The 17,700-nt window shown below is 39.0% G+C and overlaps 1 protein-coding gene and 1 non-coding gene across 6 annotated transcripts in view; one reads left to right on the top strand and one right to left on the bottom strand.

Annotated features, from left to right (window-relative positions):
* The window catches only part of HIVEP3 (HIVEP zinc finger 3), a 656,876-nt gene that overhangs the window by 581,330 nt on the left and 57,846 nt on the right, over positions 1-17,700 (bottom strand). The gene's annotated exons all lie outside the window — the stretch shown is intronic.
* LOC140509456 (U6 spliceosomal RNA) lies at positions 4,914-5,020 on the top strand. Its single transcript, XR_011968769.1, has one exon. It is a non-coding gene; the product is annotated as a U6 spliceosomal RNA (small nuclear RNA).

The following is a 17,700-nucleotide window of genomic DNA, read 5'->3' as shown; positions in this document are numbered from 1 at the left end:
CTAAAAAGGATTCTAGACTACTAATCTTTATGAGGACAGGAACCAGCTCTTATCTAAATTTTGCATCTCCCTACTGTCCAAACCAAGGCTCTGTGCACATAACAGGCACTTAGTAAATATGTGCTGAAGAAATGAAACAAAATTTGTCATTATACCACCTGAATTTTCAATGGTTTATATTTCTTTTTTTTAAATAATTAAATTTTCTAGAATATCAAGAGAATTAATGAAAAGAAATGGAAGGGAAGGTTGCCTAGCCTTACCAGATCTCAAATTGTATTATAAAGCAGCAATCATCAAAACCACCAGGTACTAGCTAAGAAATAAAGGGGTAGACCAGTGGAATAGGTTAGGTACTCAAGACACAGTAGTCAATGAATATAGCAGTCTACTGTTTGATAAACCCAAGGACCCCAGCTTCCGGGATAAGAACTCACTCTTTGACAAAAACTGCTGGGAAAACTGGAATAACAGTGTGGCAGAAACTGGGCGTAGACCAATTCCTGACACTGTATACAAAAATAAAGTTCAAATGGAAACATGATCTAAATATAAAGGCTGATACTACAAACAAATTAAGGGAGGAAGGAATAGTGTATTTGTCAGATTTATGAAGAAAGGAGAAGTTTATGACCAAACAAGAGACGGAGAATATTATGAAGTGCAAAATGAATAATTTTGATTACATTAAATTGAAAAGGTTTTGCACAAACAAACCCATTGCAATCAAGATTAGAAGGGAAGCAGAAAACTGGGAAAGAATTTTTGCAACTAGGGTCGGTGATAAAGGCCTCATTTCTAAAATATATAGAGAACTGAGTCAAATTTGCAAGAATACAAGTCATTCCCCAATCGGTAAGTGGCAAAGGATATGAACAAGCAGTTTTCAGAGGAAGAAATAAAAGCTATCTATAGTCATATGGGAAAAAATGCTCTAAATCACTATTGATTAGAGAGATGCAAATCAAAACAACTCTGAGGTACCACATCACACCTATCAAATTGGCTAACATGATAAAACAGGAAAATAATAAATGTTGGAGAACATGTGGGAGAGTTGGAATACTAACTCATTGTTGGTGGAGCTATGAGCTGATTCAATCATTCTGAAGAGCAATTTGGAACTATGCCCAAAGGGCTACAAAAAATGTGCACACCCTTTGACTAGCAATATCACTTCTAGGACTCTATCCCAAAAAGATCATAAAAATGGGAAAAGATTTCACATGTACAAAAATATTTATAGCAGCTCTTTATGGTGGCCAAGAACTGGAAATAAAAGGGATCATCATTTGGGGAATGGCTGAATAAGTTGTGGTATATGAATGTAATGGAATACTATTATGCTATAAGAAATGATAAACAGGAGGACTTCAGAGAGGCCTAGAAGGACTTATATGAACTGATGAAGAGGAAAATGAGCAGAACCAGGAGAACACTGTACACAGTAACAGCCACAGTGTGCAAGAACTGTTTCTGACAGACTTAGCCCTCCACAGCAATGCAAGGACCTAAAACGTTCTCAAAGAACTCGACGCAAAATGTCATTCACATCCAGAGAAAGAAGTATGGAATTGGATCGCAGAATGAAGCAAACTGTTTTCTCTTGTGTTATATTTTGTTTTCTCTCATAGTTTCTCCCATTCTTTTTAATTCTTCTGTGCAACATGAGTAATGTGAAAATGTGTTTAATAAAAGCGTATGTGTAGAACCCATATAAGATTGCATACCATCTTGGGGAGGGAGGGAGGAGGAGAAAATTTAAGATTTATGGAAGTGATTGTTGAAAACTGAAAACAAATTAATTTATTAAAAAAATTTTATCATGAATTTAATTATCAATAAACACAAACATTTCAATATAAAAAGGAGAGGATTGTATAAGAAATTGAACTTCTGTTATGTAGTTTGCTTGTTCTCAAAAGGAGAGAGAGGGAAGGGGAGGGAAAGGAGAGGGAGATGGAGAGGGAGAGATGGAGAGAGAAACAGAGAGAGAGAGAGAGAGGGAGAGAGAGATGGATAGAGTCTTGGCACCTTGATCAAGTAAGAATGTCTCTTTGAGTTAAAGAATCAAAGGTATAAATAACAATTCCCGAATACCTTTATTGAGTCAAAGAAATAAACTAGGTAACAAAAAAGACCTGAATGTTCTGAAAGAGTGAAATGCTTCAAGTCCCTGAATAGAATAAAATGATGCTACAAAGGAAATGTATTGGTAGTAACAATCTCTAGTGATTAGATAAAAACAGCAAGCCACTTCAGCATACAAGATTTCAATCTCAGACCAATCTAGTGGTGGAACAGTAACATCCAAGTCCCTCAAGAAAGAATTGCTTGAAAATGAAGTGATCAGAACCAGGAGAACACTGTACACAGTAGCAGCAACATGGTGCAGCGATCTACTATGATAGACTTAGCTTCTCTCAGCAATACAATGAGCCAAGATGATTCCAAAAGACTCATGATGGAAAATGCCATCCACCTCCAGAGAAAGAATTAACAGAGTCTGAACGCAGATTGAAGCAGACTATTTTCACTTTATTTTTTTGTATTTTTTTCCTTTTGTTCTGTTTCTTCTCTCATAACATGACTAATATGGAAATATGTTTTACATGATTGAATGAACATACGTAACCTATTTCAAATTTCTTAGCATCTTAAGGTGGAGAGGGGGGAGGGAGGGAGAAAATCTAGAACTCAAAATTTTATAAAAAAAGTTTAAAACTGTCTTTACATGTAATTGAGAAGAAATAGAATACTATTTAAAAGGAGAAAAAACAGGAGGAATTGCTTGGCACAAAGGAAAGGACAGAAGCAGAGACTTTTCATCTCTTCCACCAACCCTTGACTGGAAGAAAACCTTGTGACCTTCAAAGAGTTGAAAGATCTGGACTTCCCCTTAGTGATGGTAGCTAGGCTCCCCAATGGCTATGACTGACAGCAGTACCTACATCAAAGACATATTACTATCTACCTGCTAACAAAGAAGTGATGGATTTAAAGTGTACAGTGATATTTTTGTATATGGTCAAAGAGAATTTTGTTTTGCTTGACTTTGTTTATTTGTTACAAGTTTACATTTTCCTTTTCTTTTTTCCAATAGGATAGACAGTAGGAGGAAAAGAAAACAGATTTCTGTTCTTTTTTTTTTTTTTAGAAACACTTAAAAATTGAGAAGCTGAACTAAGGAGGCTACCAGTGTGTACTGTTAGATACAATTTCAGATGAGATCACTATATTACTGATTTTACTTAATTGTTTTACTTTGTTGAAAGAGAACTCTCATGGGGGGGGGGGCGGTAACCTGGAAATGTCTGTAATGTAAAAACAGTACTCTTCAATAAAACTTTAAAGGGGAAAAAAGAAGACTTCATGAAGGGAGAAAAGGACTTCCATCCAACTAAGATCTAAGAGTTATTCCAGCTAAGTTTTGCTGTATTTTCCCTTCAACTCTGTATGTACTTGTGGGAGAATATGTCCCAGACTTTGGGGACAATCTTTTGTAGCAACTGCCTTAAGTGTGAGCCCACTCTCCCTGGAGATCAAGTGAGTATATTGGGGAGAGTGTACTTGGGGGCAAGGGGAGTTTTTGTAAATCCTTGCTAAAACTTCACAGTAAATATCCTTTTGTAAAACTTCACAGTAAATATCCTTTTGTAAAAGATAGTTGGTTGATTGGTGTTGAAGAGATAGCAGCAGCTTAAATTATATTAGAAATATATTGCATAGGGTTTACTAGAAAAAAAATTATAAAGTCAAAACTCTCAGGACTGTCTCTAGAACTCTCCAGGGAAGAATAAATAGCCACCTGAAGGAGAAGTGACATGTCAAAGCCAGTGAAAGTTGAGGGACAATATCCCCAGAGCCTGTTACATATTTACACAAAAGGCAACATGTCAAGGTAGATAGAGAGCCTACCACAAATTTAGGAAATTCAAGTCTTGACTCTGGTACATACTGGCTCTATGACCTTGGGCATACCTTCTAGCCAACTTGACTTTAAATTCCCTATAAACAAAATCATGGGTCCAGTCTCTTTCCATATAGACACAAACATAAGAAGTTTAGCAAGGCAGGAAGAAAACTGCTTTATTGTGTTATCATCTGTGTTTTTTGTTTGTTTGTTTTCTTCTACTGTATTTTAGAAAAAGTTTTATTGATGATCTCTATTTTCTGCATCATCTTTCACTATCTACCCACCTACCACCTCACACTCCCAACTAGAAACCTCCTTTGAAAAAATATGTTTAGTCCAGTAAAACAAATCAACACATTGGCCATTTGTGAGAATACACATCTCATTCTGTGTCTTTAATCTATTACCTCTCTGTCGAGAGGGAGACCTAGAACACTAATGCACTGTTGGAAGAGCTGTGAAATTTCAACCATTTTCTAAAACAATTTGAACTATGTCTCGTTAGGGCTGAATTTCAACATAGAATTTAAAACATCAATCAATTTAAGAGGCTAAGCTTGAAGAGATGAGGAATCCCTATCCACTAGCTAAGATTCCCTTAAGAAAATTGTCCTTCCAAGAAGAGGGACAGATTTAAAAGCAGAAGGGACATTGGAGGTCACTTAGTCCCAACCCTATATTACATACATGAAGAAGTTGGGGCTCAGAGAGATTAAGTACCTTGCTCTTACCTCCTACTTCCTTTACATTCTCCTATATTCTCAATATACCAAAAACCATGGAAGCTAGGGGCCTCCCTATGAAGGCTAAGTGGCTTTAAGTCATACAGACTGTTAAAATAATACTCTTACTGTTGTTATTGTTACCACTACTGCTGCTGCTGCTACTACTAATACTATTAATAATAAAAATAGCATTAACTAGCATTTACGTAGTGCTTTAAGGTTTGCAAAGTAGTTTACATGTTAGCTCATCCGATCCTCAAAAAAACTCTATGGTGCTTACTTCAGCAGCACATATACTAAAATTGGTACGATACTGAGAAGATTAGCAAGGCCCCTGCTTAAGGATGACATGCAAATTTGTGAAGCATTTCATATTTTTGGAACTCAAAATTTTAAAAAGAAAATGTTAAAAAATTTTACATGTAACTGGAAAAAATAAAATATTTTTTTAAAAACAACTCTATGAGGTAAGTGTTATTATCTCTACAGTGTTATTATCTCTACAGATAAGGAAACTGAGTCTCAGAGAGATTAACTAACTTGCCCCAGCTCACACAGTTAAGTAAGTGTCTAAGACAGGATTTGAACTCAGGTTTTTGTGGCTCTAAATCCAGCACTCTATCCATTGTGCTACCTAACTGCTTCCACCTAGAAACTGACTTCATTTGGGGCTGCCACCCAACTTTCTTATACTTAGATGAGCTACAGGAGAAGCAGAAGGAAAGAGACCAGACAATGGAACTTGGAAAAAAAACTTTTGTTGACTAAAGGGTTGTGATGGACCTGGCAGAGAAGAAAAGTCTATGGAATTGAGAAAGGCTTCACTTCCTTCAAGTTTCCATGATTTTGTTGCGTTGGGTGTTCTGTTGATCAACACATCCTCCTGGCCTTAAGTAAATGATCTGTGAGTCAAAAAGAAAAGTTTTGTTGGCAACCATCTGGTTCATTTGTTCATTAATAAATATTTATTAAGTAACTGCTATGTGTCAGACACTGTAGGGCCAAAAGACAAAAACATTCTCCCATTATACAGAAAGGAAAAAACCCATACACAGAGAAGTCAATAACAGGGATAAACAAAGCTCATACAGAGTAATCTTGGAGCATTAGGAATTCAGGTAGGGGATGGGCAGGAAAGAGCTCACTTTGTAGATTTTTATGTATAACCTTTGTTTTATAATCATCTAATTTTTCTCTTGTGTTGCCCCCAAACACCTAGACACCCGAAGAGCCATGCTTTACATATAATAATTTTTAAAAAAGGAAGAAGAGAAAAAGATTCAGCAAAACCTATCAATACATCAAAGGAAAAAAAAACCTGGCATTCTATCCAAGGTTAAAAGAGTAGTGGGAGGCATCTTCTCCTATCTTTCTTTGGTTGAAAGTCTTCAAGGCAACTAAGGATCTCAGAGGCAAAGGAGACGAGAGGGTACATTTCAGGCATGGGGCACAGTCTAGGCAAAGGCAAAGTGGTGGGAGAAGAAACGTCTTACATAGGAAACAGCCTCTCTGAACTTAGCTAGGCTGACCCTTAGAAGAGAAACAGTGTCTCACCAGGCATACTCAAAGCCTTCTCCATTTAATAGGACCTGCCAGTGCTTGACCTCTACTGGCAAAGACTTTAAAAACCCATGGTCACCTTAATGTGATAAAGGAACATTGGAGAAAGACTTTGGAGGAGGAAAGGTCTAGCTATATTTTTTAAAAGCCTAAGAAACCATACTATGATTGTCAGCATCAAATAACTTCCAAATATCAGCACAAAAATCTATATTGGTTTTGTTTAATGATGGAAATGGACTTTAAAAAATAAGTAAGATGGCACAGGGGAAAGAGTCCCAGTATTGGAGTCCTAGGGCCTGACACAATGGAAAGGTCACTGAGTATAGAGTCAGAGGACCTGGATTCAAATCCAGGTCAGCCACTTAGGAACCACAAGTCACTTCACATCTGGTCTTCTGTCTCCTCAGCTGTCAAATGGAGTTGGACTGGAAGGTAACCAAGGCTAAATCTATGACCCTATAACCTAGTTTCAGATTCTAGCTCTGCAGCTTACTACCTGTGGGATCTTGGGCAAGTCATTTGTTTCTTGGGGCCTCATTTTCCTCATCTGTCAAATGAAGGAGTTGCACTTGATCCATCAAAAGTCCCAGTGTTTTGCATGACTTCACATGAATAATGGGCATCATATTTCTTGCCTTCTCAGTGGGTGGGGGAGGGGCTGGAGGGAGAGAATTTGGAACTCAAAATCTAAAAAGAATATCAAAAAATAAACAAATGAATGAACAAAGAAAGAAAAATTATAAGCAAAATGCAAATGTCCCTTCTATCTCAATCTAGGATCCCATGAATTAAGCTTATCCATTTCCTGTGCCACCCTGTTCTTCCCCTCATATCTCTTGCTTGGGGAAGGGTCTCACTTTTCCTCCTTGGCTTGGCAGCCAGGCACACGCATGGAATCCAGGCCAGTTTTCTCCAGTTGTAGGATACAGAAAGACACCATGAGAATACCCTGAGCGCCCACAACATAACCCAAAGCAAGGAAAATACTATTGAGTCTCAGGATTAAAATCACAAAATGACTAACTCCCCTCAAAATGCCCATTTTCCTTGCCGTTTAAATGGAAGAAGTGGCTTTTCTGCTGAAATTAAGCATTAGTAAATAGCAGTTGTAAGAACATGAAGTGGCTGAAATTGCAGGCTTTGTTAGAAACAGCCCTAAACAGCGCATATTAGCATAAATTGTGTTTTTTATGGTGAAGTCGAAGCACTAAATATCAAACTGGGCTAAAGGGCTATTCTCAATGCAGTGGCTTACACTGAACTAACTACCTGTTTTTATCAGTTTAGCAAACTGCTGGAACTAAAGAAGTCAGCGATTTAAATGGATTTGTTTATAAAATACCCTGCTGTCCCCTAGCCCCACAGTCAATGAACAAAACACCCCTTGGAGCCATAACTAGGTTATTATAGAGAGTGAAGCCAAAGTTACCACCCATCCAAGAAGCAAATAATCCAGCATTCTGTTGAGAGGCAATACAGGGCAATGGAAAGGGCACTGAATTAGGAGACAGTGAGTCTGAGTTCAAGGCATTTCCTGCTGCTTATCATTTCTGTGATTTTGATGGAGGTAATACGGTATAATAAAAAGGACATTGGATGTGAGGGCAGGGGAAGGAGGAGAACATTATTAAACAACCACTGTGTCAGGCACTGTGCTCAGTACTTTACAAATATCATCTCATTTGATCCTCATAGCTCTAGAAGGTAGGTGCTATTATTATCCCCATTTTATATATGAGGGAACTGAGGCAGATAGCAGTGAAATGATTAGTGCCAGTTCATAATAGCTAGTCAGCGTCTGAGCCTAGATTTGAACTCAAGTCTTCCTGACTTCAGGTTCAGGGCTCTGTCTACTGTGTCATCCAGTTGGTAGAGTTAGGAGCAAAGGGTAGAAGCTGCCAAACATCAAATTTAGATTTAATGTAGAGAAACTTCTTTGCAAGTAGACTTATCCCAAAGTGAAATGGGTTGAAAGATAAAGGGTTTTTCTTCAACAGAAATCTTCACACAGAAGCTAAATGAACCTTTGACATACATGTTACAGACAGAATTATTTTTCAGATACGATTAGAACTAGGGAGCTGCTGGAGTCCCTTCCAACTCTGAAATTCTATGATTAGGTGACCGAGATTTGAATCTCAGTTCTGCTATTTACTAACTCTGTGACTTTGGGCAAGTCACTTAATGCCTCCCTTTCCTCATTTGCAAAATAAGGAGATTTCAATAGATAATAAATTTTATATTCTCCCTTTAAAATTTACAAGGCATTTTACATTTATTTTCTAATTTGTACCTCACAAAAATCTTTGAGAGATGCAATATAGATTTTTTATCTTCATTTGACAGTTGAGGAAACTGAGTCTCCAAGACTTGACCAAGATCTATGATTAGCATCAGAGTTGATATTAGAACCCAGATATTAGATATTCTAACTCTAAGATATTAAATCTTCTAATTAGATATTCTAACTCTAAAATATTTGATCTTCTAACTCCATAGCCAATACTCCATTACATTCTGCTGTTCCATGGACAGCACTCTCCATCTCTCAAATCAGGGCATTTTCCTCTGGCTGTCCCTCATGCCTGGAATGTTCTCCCTCCCTGTCTCTTCCTATCAGCTTCCCGGGCTTCCTTTAAGTAGAAAGGAGTTTCTACCATGGAAATTCCCTATATTGATGAAATTACAGACCTGAATTTAAACAAACAAATAAATACATCTGTCTTGTGTGATAAGAATGAACCAGGAGCTAAGAAAAATAGATAACGAAAGCTAGACAGAAGGTAGGGAGTGGTAATTCAGGGAGCAAATATAAAGTCACTTAGAAAAAAATAAGGAGATTCAGAATAAGTGTCAGATCAAGGGAGTATATCATGCATTCACTCTAGAAATATTTTACACTACATTAGGTGGACTGTAATGGGCTTGATGCAGACTACAATTTAAGATTCTATGGTAGAAGAACCTATTTCTAGTTCCTTCTTCTGCTCTATCCCACTCCCATTGCATCCTGGGACATCTCCAGTCATCCTGGTGAATATCTGGTCACTGGATTCAGATGGCTCTGGAGGAGAAGTGAGGCTGGTGACCTGCACAGCCCTCACTCACTCAAAACGAAGTCAAGTGCAAGTCATGACATCATTTCTTTGATGGCATGGTCTTCTTCGGCAACGTAGGACAAACAACAAGTCCCATATAAAATCTCACCTTCTACAGGAAGCCTTTCCCCTTTTCACCCCATCCCCTTAATTCTAGTGCCCTTCCTCTTTTAATTATTTCCTACTTGTCCTGTCTCTATAGCTTATCCTGTATCTCTATAGCTAGGTGGCAAAATGTACAGAGTGCAGGATCTGGGGTCAGGAAGATCTGGGTTCAAATCCAGCTTTAGACACTTATTAGCTGTGTGACCTTAGGCAAGTCACTTGGCCCTGTTTGCTTCAGTTCCTCATCTGTAAAATGTGCTGGAGAGGGAAATGGCAAACCACTCCAGTATCTTTGCCCAGAAAACTCCACATGGGGTTATAACGAGTTGGACATGACTGAAAAATGAATGACCAGCAATACAGTTTGTTTGTGCATATTTGTTTGCTTGTTATCTCCCCTATTAGAATATGAGCTCCTTGGCCAAAAAAAGAGAGATAGAGAGGATAAAGGGAAATAAAATGGATAATTTTGATTACATTAAATTAAAAAGGTTTTGTGCAAACAAAACCAATGTAACCAAAATTAGAAGGAATAGGAAGTTGGGGAAATTTTTATAGCATGTTTCTCTGATAAAGGTCTCATTTCTCAAATATATAGAGAACTGAGCCAAACTTAACAAAGAGCCATTCCCCAGCTGGTCAAAAGACATGAACAAGAAGTTTTCAAAAGAAGAAATCAAAGCTATCAATAGTTATAAGAAAAAATGCTCTAAATCACTATTAACTAGAGAAATGCAAATTAAAACAACCTCATACCTATCAGATTGGCTAACATGATAGATAAGGAAAATGGCAAATTCTGGAGGAGGGGTGTGAAAAATAAGCTCAATATTGCACTATTGGTGGAGTTGCAAATTGCTTCAACCATTCTGGGGAAAAATTTGGACCTGTGCCCAAAAGGCTGTAAAATTGCACATACACTTTGGCCCAGCATTATCAGTACTAGCCTGGTGACCTGCACAATCTTCCCTCACTCAAAACAAAGTAAAGTGCAAGTCATGTCATTACTTCTCTGATGGCACGGTCTTCTTCGGCAACGAAGGACACGCACGCATGCACACACACACGCATGCACGTACACACACACACACACACACACACACACACACACCAGTGCTAGGTCTGTCCCCCCAAAGAGATCAAAGAAAGAGGAAAAGACCATGTGTACAAAAATATTGATAGTAGTTTTTTTCATGGTGGCAAAGAATTGGAAACTGGAGAGATACCCATTAATTGGATAATGGCTGAACAAGCTGTGGTACATGATCGTGATACTACTGTTGTGCGATAAAAAATCATGAACAAGATGGTTCAGAAAAATCTGAAATTTACATGAACTGATGCAAAGTGAAGTGAGCAGAAGCAAGAGATCATTGTAATTGCAATATTGTAATGATGATCAACTGTGAAAGTCTTAGCTATTATGGTCAAGATCCAAGACAATTCCAAAGGTTTTATGATAAAAAATGCTATCTGAGTCCAGAGAGACAAGTAATCGACAATGCAGACATGAAGCATGTTTTATTTTTTTCACTTTATTTTCCTTGTTTTTTTTCACAATGTGGCTAATGTGAAAATACATTTTGCACAACTTACATATATAATGGGCATTATATTGCTTATCCTCTTCATGAATTGGGGAGGGGCTAGAAGAAGGGAGAGAATTTGGAAATTTAAATATTTAAATTTTAAAAAAATCCATGAGCCCCATGAAGGCAAAGACTGTCTTTTGTCTCTTTTTGTATCCCCAGCAATTAGCAACTTCTCTAACATATAGTAACTGTTTAATAAATGTTTGTTTTTGTTTGTCCTTCATCTTTGAAGAGGACCAATGACATGATGCTGGTGTCAAGGTACAATGTGTCTGACTATGGCTGCTCAGTCCAATATAAGCTTAGAAGGCTATACCACAGGTCAGATATAAATAGTCTGCTTGAACATTTAGATGGAGACATCTCTAGATTTGTGCATCTCATGTTTCCTTTGTGCTACTACAATTCTGCTTCACTGATGGAGCACAGTGTCTTCTTTGATGTGAGCATGCCATGCTGGGTAGTCTTGTGCCAACATCTCCCTTGTCTCACAATAGATACCAAAGTTCTTCAGAGAGATTTTGAGAGTATCCTTGTATCACTTCTTTTTCTGACTTTTAGTGAGTATGTGCCTTGTGTGAGTTCTCTGTAAAATAGCCTTTTAGGGAAACATGTATTTAGCATTCAGGTTATGGTGCCAGCCCATTGTAGCTGCGTTCTCTGGAATATAATTTGAATGTTTGGCAATTATGCTTGATAGAGGACCTCAGTGTCTGGTGCCTTATCTTGCCAGGTAATTTTCAAACTCTTCCTATGACAATTCAAATAGAAGTGGTTCAATTTTCTAGCATGGTGCTAGTATACTCTCCAGGCTTTATAGGCATACAACAATGGAGTCAGCACAACTGCTCTGTAGATCTTCAGGTGAATAGTCAGTCTAAGATCTGCTCCCTCCCACACTTTCTTTCAGAGCCTCCCAAGCACTGAGCTAGCTCTGGCAATGTGGGTGTCAACCTTATCATCTATGTGTACATCCCTGGAAAGGATACTACCAAGGTAAGTGAACTTATCTGCAACATTCAAAATTTTGCCATTTGCTATAACTAATGGTTCCAAATATGTATGGTGTAGTGCTGGTTAATGGAGAATCTCTGTTTTCTTGGGGCTAAATTGTCAGGCACAAGAAGCATGGAATCAGTTCATACTCTGCTGCATCTCAGCCTCAGAGAGTTTGAGTGGATTGAATAGCGCACAATCACCTGCAAATGAAAAGTCGCATGCCAATTCTCCTTCCACTTGTCTTAGCTTGTAGCCTTTTCAAGTTAAATAGTTTACCATCAGAGTAGTAGCTGATTTTGATGCCATTTTCATCCTCATTGAAGGTGCCTAACAATATCATGGAAAACATCATGTTAAGAAGCATGAGGGCAAGCACACAGCCCTACTTCACTCACTGGTGACTGGGAAAGCATGAGAGCATCACCCTTGATCCAGAACCCAGGCAAGCATGCCATAATGAAACTGATGGAGAGTAGTGATGAACTTCTTTGGGCAATCAAATTTTGCCATTATCTTCCACAAACCTTCATGACTGACAGTATCAAAGGTCTTGGTCATAGAAGAACATAATGTACAGACCTCTGTTCTGCTATTGGCACTTCTCCTGGAGTGGTTGAGCAGCAAACATGTCAACCATTGCTCAGCCTTCTGAAGCCACCCTGGCTCTCAGGGAGATGACTACCTTCCAGGTGAGGGATTAATCAATTAAGGAGGACTCTGGCAAGAATCTTGTTAGCAATACATAAATTCTTAATGGTTGACTGACAAAACACTGTACTTTAATAAAAATGTGAACTTACATAATTTTCACCAATCCTCAAACTTTCTGAAATTGGTATAACGAGACATTTTGTTTTATGCCATGTTTTTGGCTTGGGATTGGGGAAAACATTTCATGAAGACTGATCTAATTTAAAGAGATCTTAATTAATTTGCTAGTTGTGCGGTTAGAATGGGAGACTGTATCTAAGTACAAAACTTGAAAGGGAAATTGAAGAGAAGTCAATTTAGGCTTGATAAAAGGAAAAAATTCTGAGTGCTCTCCCAAGTGGGATAGGTTGTTACCTTGGGAAAATATGGATCCTCCCTCGCTGGGACATCTTCAAGCAAAGATTTGCCATCTTTGTTGCAGAACATTGGGGTTTCTGAAGGCCACACATTGACTTAGAAAACCATCAATTAACATTACCTATGCCATACTTGTATTTTTATTTATTTTGCTAAACACTTTCCAATTACATTTTCATTTGTTTTCAGCTTGTCTGACAGCTCTGTTTGTGGGTATTCTTGTTCACATAGGAGTTGGACTACATGATCACCAGGCTGATGACTTAGTGGATAGAGTGCTGAACCTGGGATGAGAAAGACCAGAGTTCAAATCTAGCCTCAGATACTTATTAGCTGTTCAACCCTAGGCAAGTCACTTAAGCTCTATTTGCCTTAACCCAGTGGAGAAGGAAATGGTAAACCACTCCAGTATCTTTGCCAGGAAAACCCCAGGGACAGCATTAAAGTGCTGCAGTCCACAGGGTCATGAAGAGTCCAACACAACTGAAGAATAACAGGGTCCCTTTCAGCTCTGAGATTCATGGTTCAAGAAAGGAGGTTTGGAAGTCATATTTTTGATCATTTGAAATCATTGGGACTTTTTGTTGATTAATTGATTGATTGATTGATTGATTGAAAGCAGCTTCATTTCTCTTGCTAGGGATTTATATTGTGATCTCAATGTTTCTAAGGTGAACTCTGAAAAGGACCTCTGCCTTAAGTCAAACCAATCCCAAGTGAAAATGTTAAAATGTGCATTATTCCTCTAGGGCTGTCCACTAAAATTGACTGGCCCCCTTTAAAGACTGGTTAGCTAGGAACCCGTTTACTAAGGGTCCCAGTGTGAAGCACTGCAATGAGTCTTCTGGAGAGAACAAAAAAAAAAAAATAAAAGCAAACGATAGACAGGGCGTGGCCCCTCTTGGTTCTCACAAACTAGCTGGGGAGACATATATAACATATATAAGAAATAGCCAGGGAAAAAAGAGCCTATGGAGCACTATCTGAAAGTCAGCCAAAGGCCTGGAAATATAAGGTCAACTATTTTGAAATAAAGAGTGAAAAAGGATCAGTACTAACCCTTTGGGGGAGGAGTAGGGGAGGGGTCAGACTTGCTTTGCTTGTCTCCAAAAACCAGAACTAAGGGAAATTAGTAGAAGCTACAGAGAGGCACATTTAAGAATCAATAGAAGGGGAAACTTCCTGGCAACTAGAGCTGTCCATAATCTATATGAGGGCTGCCCTGGGAAGTGGTGCCACCCCCACCCCACTAAAGACCTTCAAGTGAAGACTGAGAGACCACTTTGAAGAAGGTCATAGAGGGGCTTTCTCATGAGGTACAGATTGCTATCTGGTCACACAGGTGCATGTACACATGTGTATACTAGTGCCTACAATCATAGATTTAAAGCTAGAAACAGCAGTGGGGGACTTGGACCAGATGACCTCTCAGGGCCCTTCAGCTCTAAAGCTACGATACTAGGCTATAACTCCCTATCACTGCCAGTGTCACCATCACACACTCATTTTATGGAGGAGAAAGCTAAGACACAGAGAGTTTTAAGTTAACTTGGCCAAGGTCAAGGTCACATGCCAAGCTAGGATTCAGACCCAGGTTGGCAGACTCCAAGTCCAGCATTCTTGGCACTAACTTATTCTGCCTCACCTTCTAACTCTGAGAGTCTATGGTGCACATCATTCTATACCAGGTAAAAATTTTCATCAGAAGTACAAAGCACAAAGCCACCTTCTAAATTCAAAGTACAGCCACACAATTCATGCCCATATCCAATTAGCTACCAGACCCTATCAATTCTACCTCAACAGTTTTTCTGTTCCCTTCAATTCACACAGCCAACACCCTAATTCAGACCCCAATCATCTCTCACTTGAACTATGGTACTAGATTTCTAACTGAAAGACCAATTAGAAGTCAGCCTAATGCAACTTCTCTGCTCTCTGATCCACTTAGCTGCTAAAGTGATATTCCTAAAGCACAAGTCTGCCCATGTCACTCACCTACTTCAGTGGCCCCCATTGTCTTTGTGTTTGATATTCAAAGCCCTTCATGGTCTAGTTAGAGCCTATTTGACCAAGCTGATTACACACTATTCTCCTTACACTAATCCACTGGATTCTAGCTAGCCAAAATAGTTCACTAAATGGCATTCTAAGCTCCTTTTAAATCTCAGCTCCAATAGCAGCTTCTTCAAGAGATTTTTCTTGACTCCCTCCACCCCAGTTGTTAGTCCCCCTTCCAAATCCTTTATATGTATTTTTATATAATCTATACAGGAGCAACACAGCATAATGACTAAAGGGCCAAACTGGAACTCAAGAAGACCTAGGTTCAAACCTGCCTCCAACATTCTGTAGTTGTATGACCCTGGACAAGTCACTTAAAACCCTCAGGGTCCCAGGAAACTCTCTGAAATGCTAAGTTGCAGAACAGGGGTCAATTTGCATTAGTAGAGGGAGATTCTTCACTGAGAGTTTCCTATATCGATGAATCACAGGTTCTGTCCCCAAAAAACACAAAGATAAAATAACATGTATTTATGTGTGTATTTTCATATAACATGTATTTATCTGCATGAAGCCACAGGTGTAAGAGTTAAATTGGATGAGGTGCAAAGCAGCCCTCCCACTGGAGGTACCAGTCTTCCCTAAACATAACACAACAAATTCCCCAGATGAATATAAGCTCTAAGAGAGCAGCGAATATCTCATGTTGTCTTTATTATACCATTGCCTTGCCCACAGTAGGCACCTTATCAGTGCTTGCTGTTGCTGGAGGCACTGATGGGTGAAGAGCACAGTAGCAGCTCCTCCAGGACGACCAGCATTCCGTTGAGAGGCTAACAAAGTTGGGTACCAAAACTGATCACAATTGTCAGACCACCCAAGGCTAGAAAGTCAGGACATTCTCCAGGAGGCAGAACCTGGGATTCTCCCAGATACCACATCCAGCCTTCAGGAGTCACCAGAGAGCCCTAATGAAGAACAGGTGATAGCAAGAGGGAGGAGGGCACCAGAAGTGAGCCCGAAGGACCAGTAGGAGTTCAGATGGCCACTTCAGCCCCCCATGCAGAGGCAATCAGCAGGTAATGCTTCTTTAATCTGACCTTTAGTCCCTTCTGCCCTCTCCCCAAGGCCTATTTTACTGAAAGAACCCACTTAATGGAATTATAGAGGGGAAACCAAAAGAATTGGTTCACTCTCATCTCAATTACTCTGTCTGTATCTGTGAAGTCATTGAGTTGAGTGTGCCTCTGTCTTCAGCCCTGAGCACATTATAAAGCAGAAAGAAATAGGGACACATTATTTAGGGAAAACATTTTGTGCTTTTGTCCTCAAAATGCCAGGGCAGAAGTGGAAGGAAATATGCTAGGGAAGAAAATAGATGAGGAAATGCAATAAGAGAGGAAGCCTACAGAGATAAAGATGGTCAAGCAATTTGGGCTATCAATTTCTTATCTCTTTTGAAAATATATCTCTCGTGAACCCATTCTGTTCTTAGGTCCCATTCCCTTCTCTCTCTGTCTCTTTCTCTCCCCTCTTCTTTTTTTCTCTCTCTCCCTACCCCTCTCCTCTATTATACTGTTTTGTAAAGACTCAAGTCTAACCCAGGGTCATGTTATTTCCTATTCCACTGGAACCCTCCTTATATAATGCATTTATCAGGTATTGAAGTATGACCCTGAAACATAACATATACACCAATAGAATTTGATTAGTCCATAATAAGAGTCAATGTTACCCCACTCTGTAATAGAGCAATCATTTGAATCATGTAAAAGAGCACAATATTTGTGGGTTCAGATCCTAACTTGGCCACTTCCTACACACCTAATTAGAGCACTTACCTCTCAGGAACTCAGTTTCTTCTTCTGTAAAATTGGGGGGTGGGATTGGATGGCTGCCAAGGGTCTTTCCATCTGTAGATCTATGATACAAAAGTAGAAAGGCTTCTATTCTAAATTTACATTTGTTCTTGCTCCTTCCCTCTCTCTTGATAGGACAAATGAATGAGGGAGGATCAATATCCTCTACATCCAATAGTCTATATTTATAGACATGAGAGATCAGTAGTTTCACCAGTGTAGGAAAATCCCTCCACCACTGCAGATGTCAAACCATCTAAGACTTAGAATATAATTCCTAGAGGGTTCCTTTAGGTACACAGAGGTTCAGTAGCCTGTACAGGGCAGCCAGTAAGTTTCAGAAATGGGATTTGAACCCAGGTCTTTCCAGCTCCAAGATTATCACTTACTACTTCATGACCCTGTATGGTACTTATTGCATCATTCTTTCCGATGGTTTTCCTCATGCCAGCCCTGTGAGGTAGGCAACTCAAGTATTTTAGATGAGGAAATTAAGACAAAGAAGGAAAATAGTTTGCAAGTATGCATCAGAGTCAAGACTTGAACTCGGACCAGTGCTTTTTGTACCAAGCTTCTTTTCCATAACTTCCTGGACATCCAGAGCAAACCCAACAATAAGGACAAGGCCCAATCCCTTGTGTCTGGCATTAACAAACATGAGAAATCTGGTCACTTTCACCTAGAACCATTTAAGATAAAATTGAACATGAAAGAGGTGGATGTAAAAATTGAAAAGCAGCAACAATGGAAAAAAATGTGTTTTAATGCATG

The sequence above is a fragment of the Notamacropus eugenii genome, chromosome 5 (genome assembly GCF_028372415.1).
Source record: "Notamacropus eugenii isolate mMacEug1 chromosome 5, mMacEug1.pri_v2, whole genome shotgun sequence".
Classification (NCBI taxonomy): domain Eukaryota; kingdom Metazoa; phylum Chordata; class Mammalia; order Diprotodontia; family Macropodidae; genus Notamacropus; species Notamacropus eugenii.
This window is presented reverse-complemented; position numbering and strand designations above follow the sequence as displayed.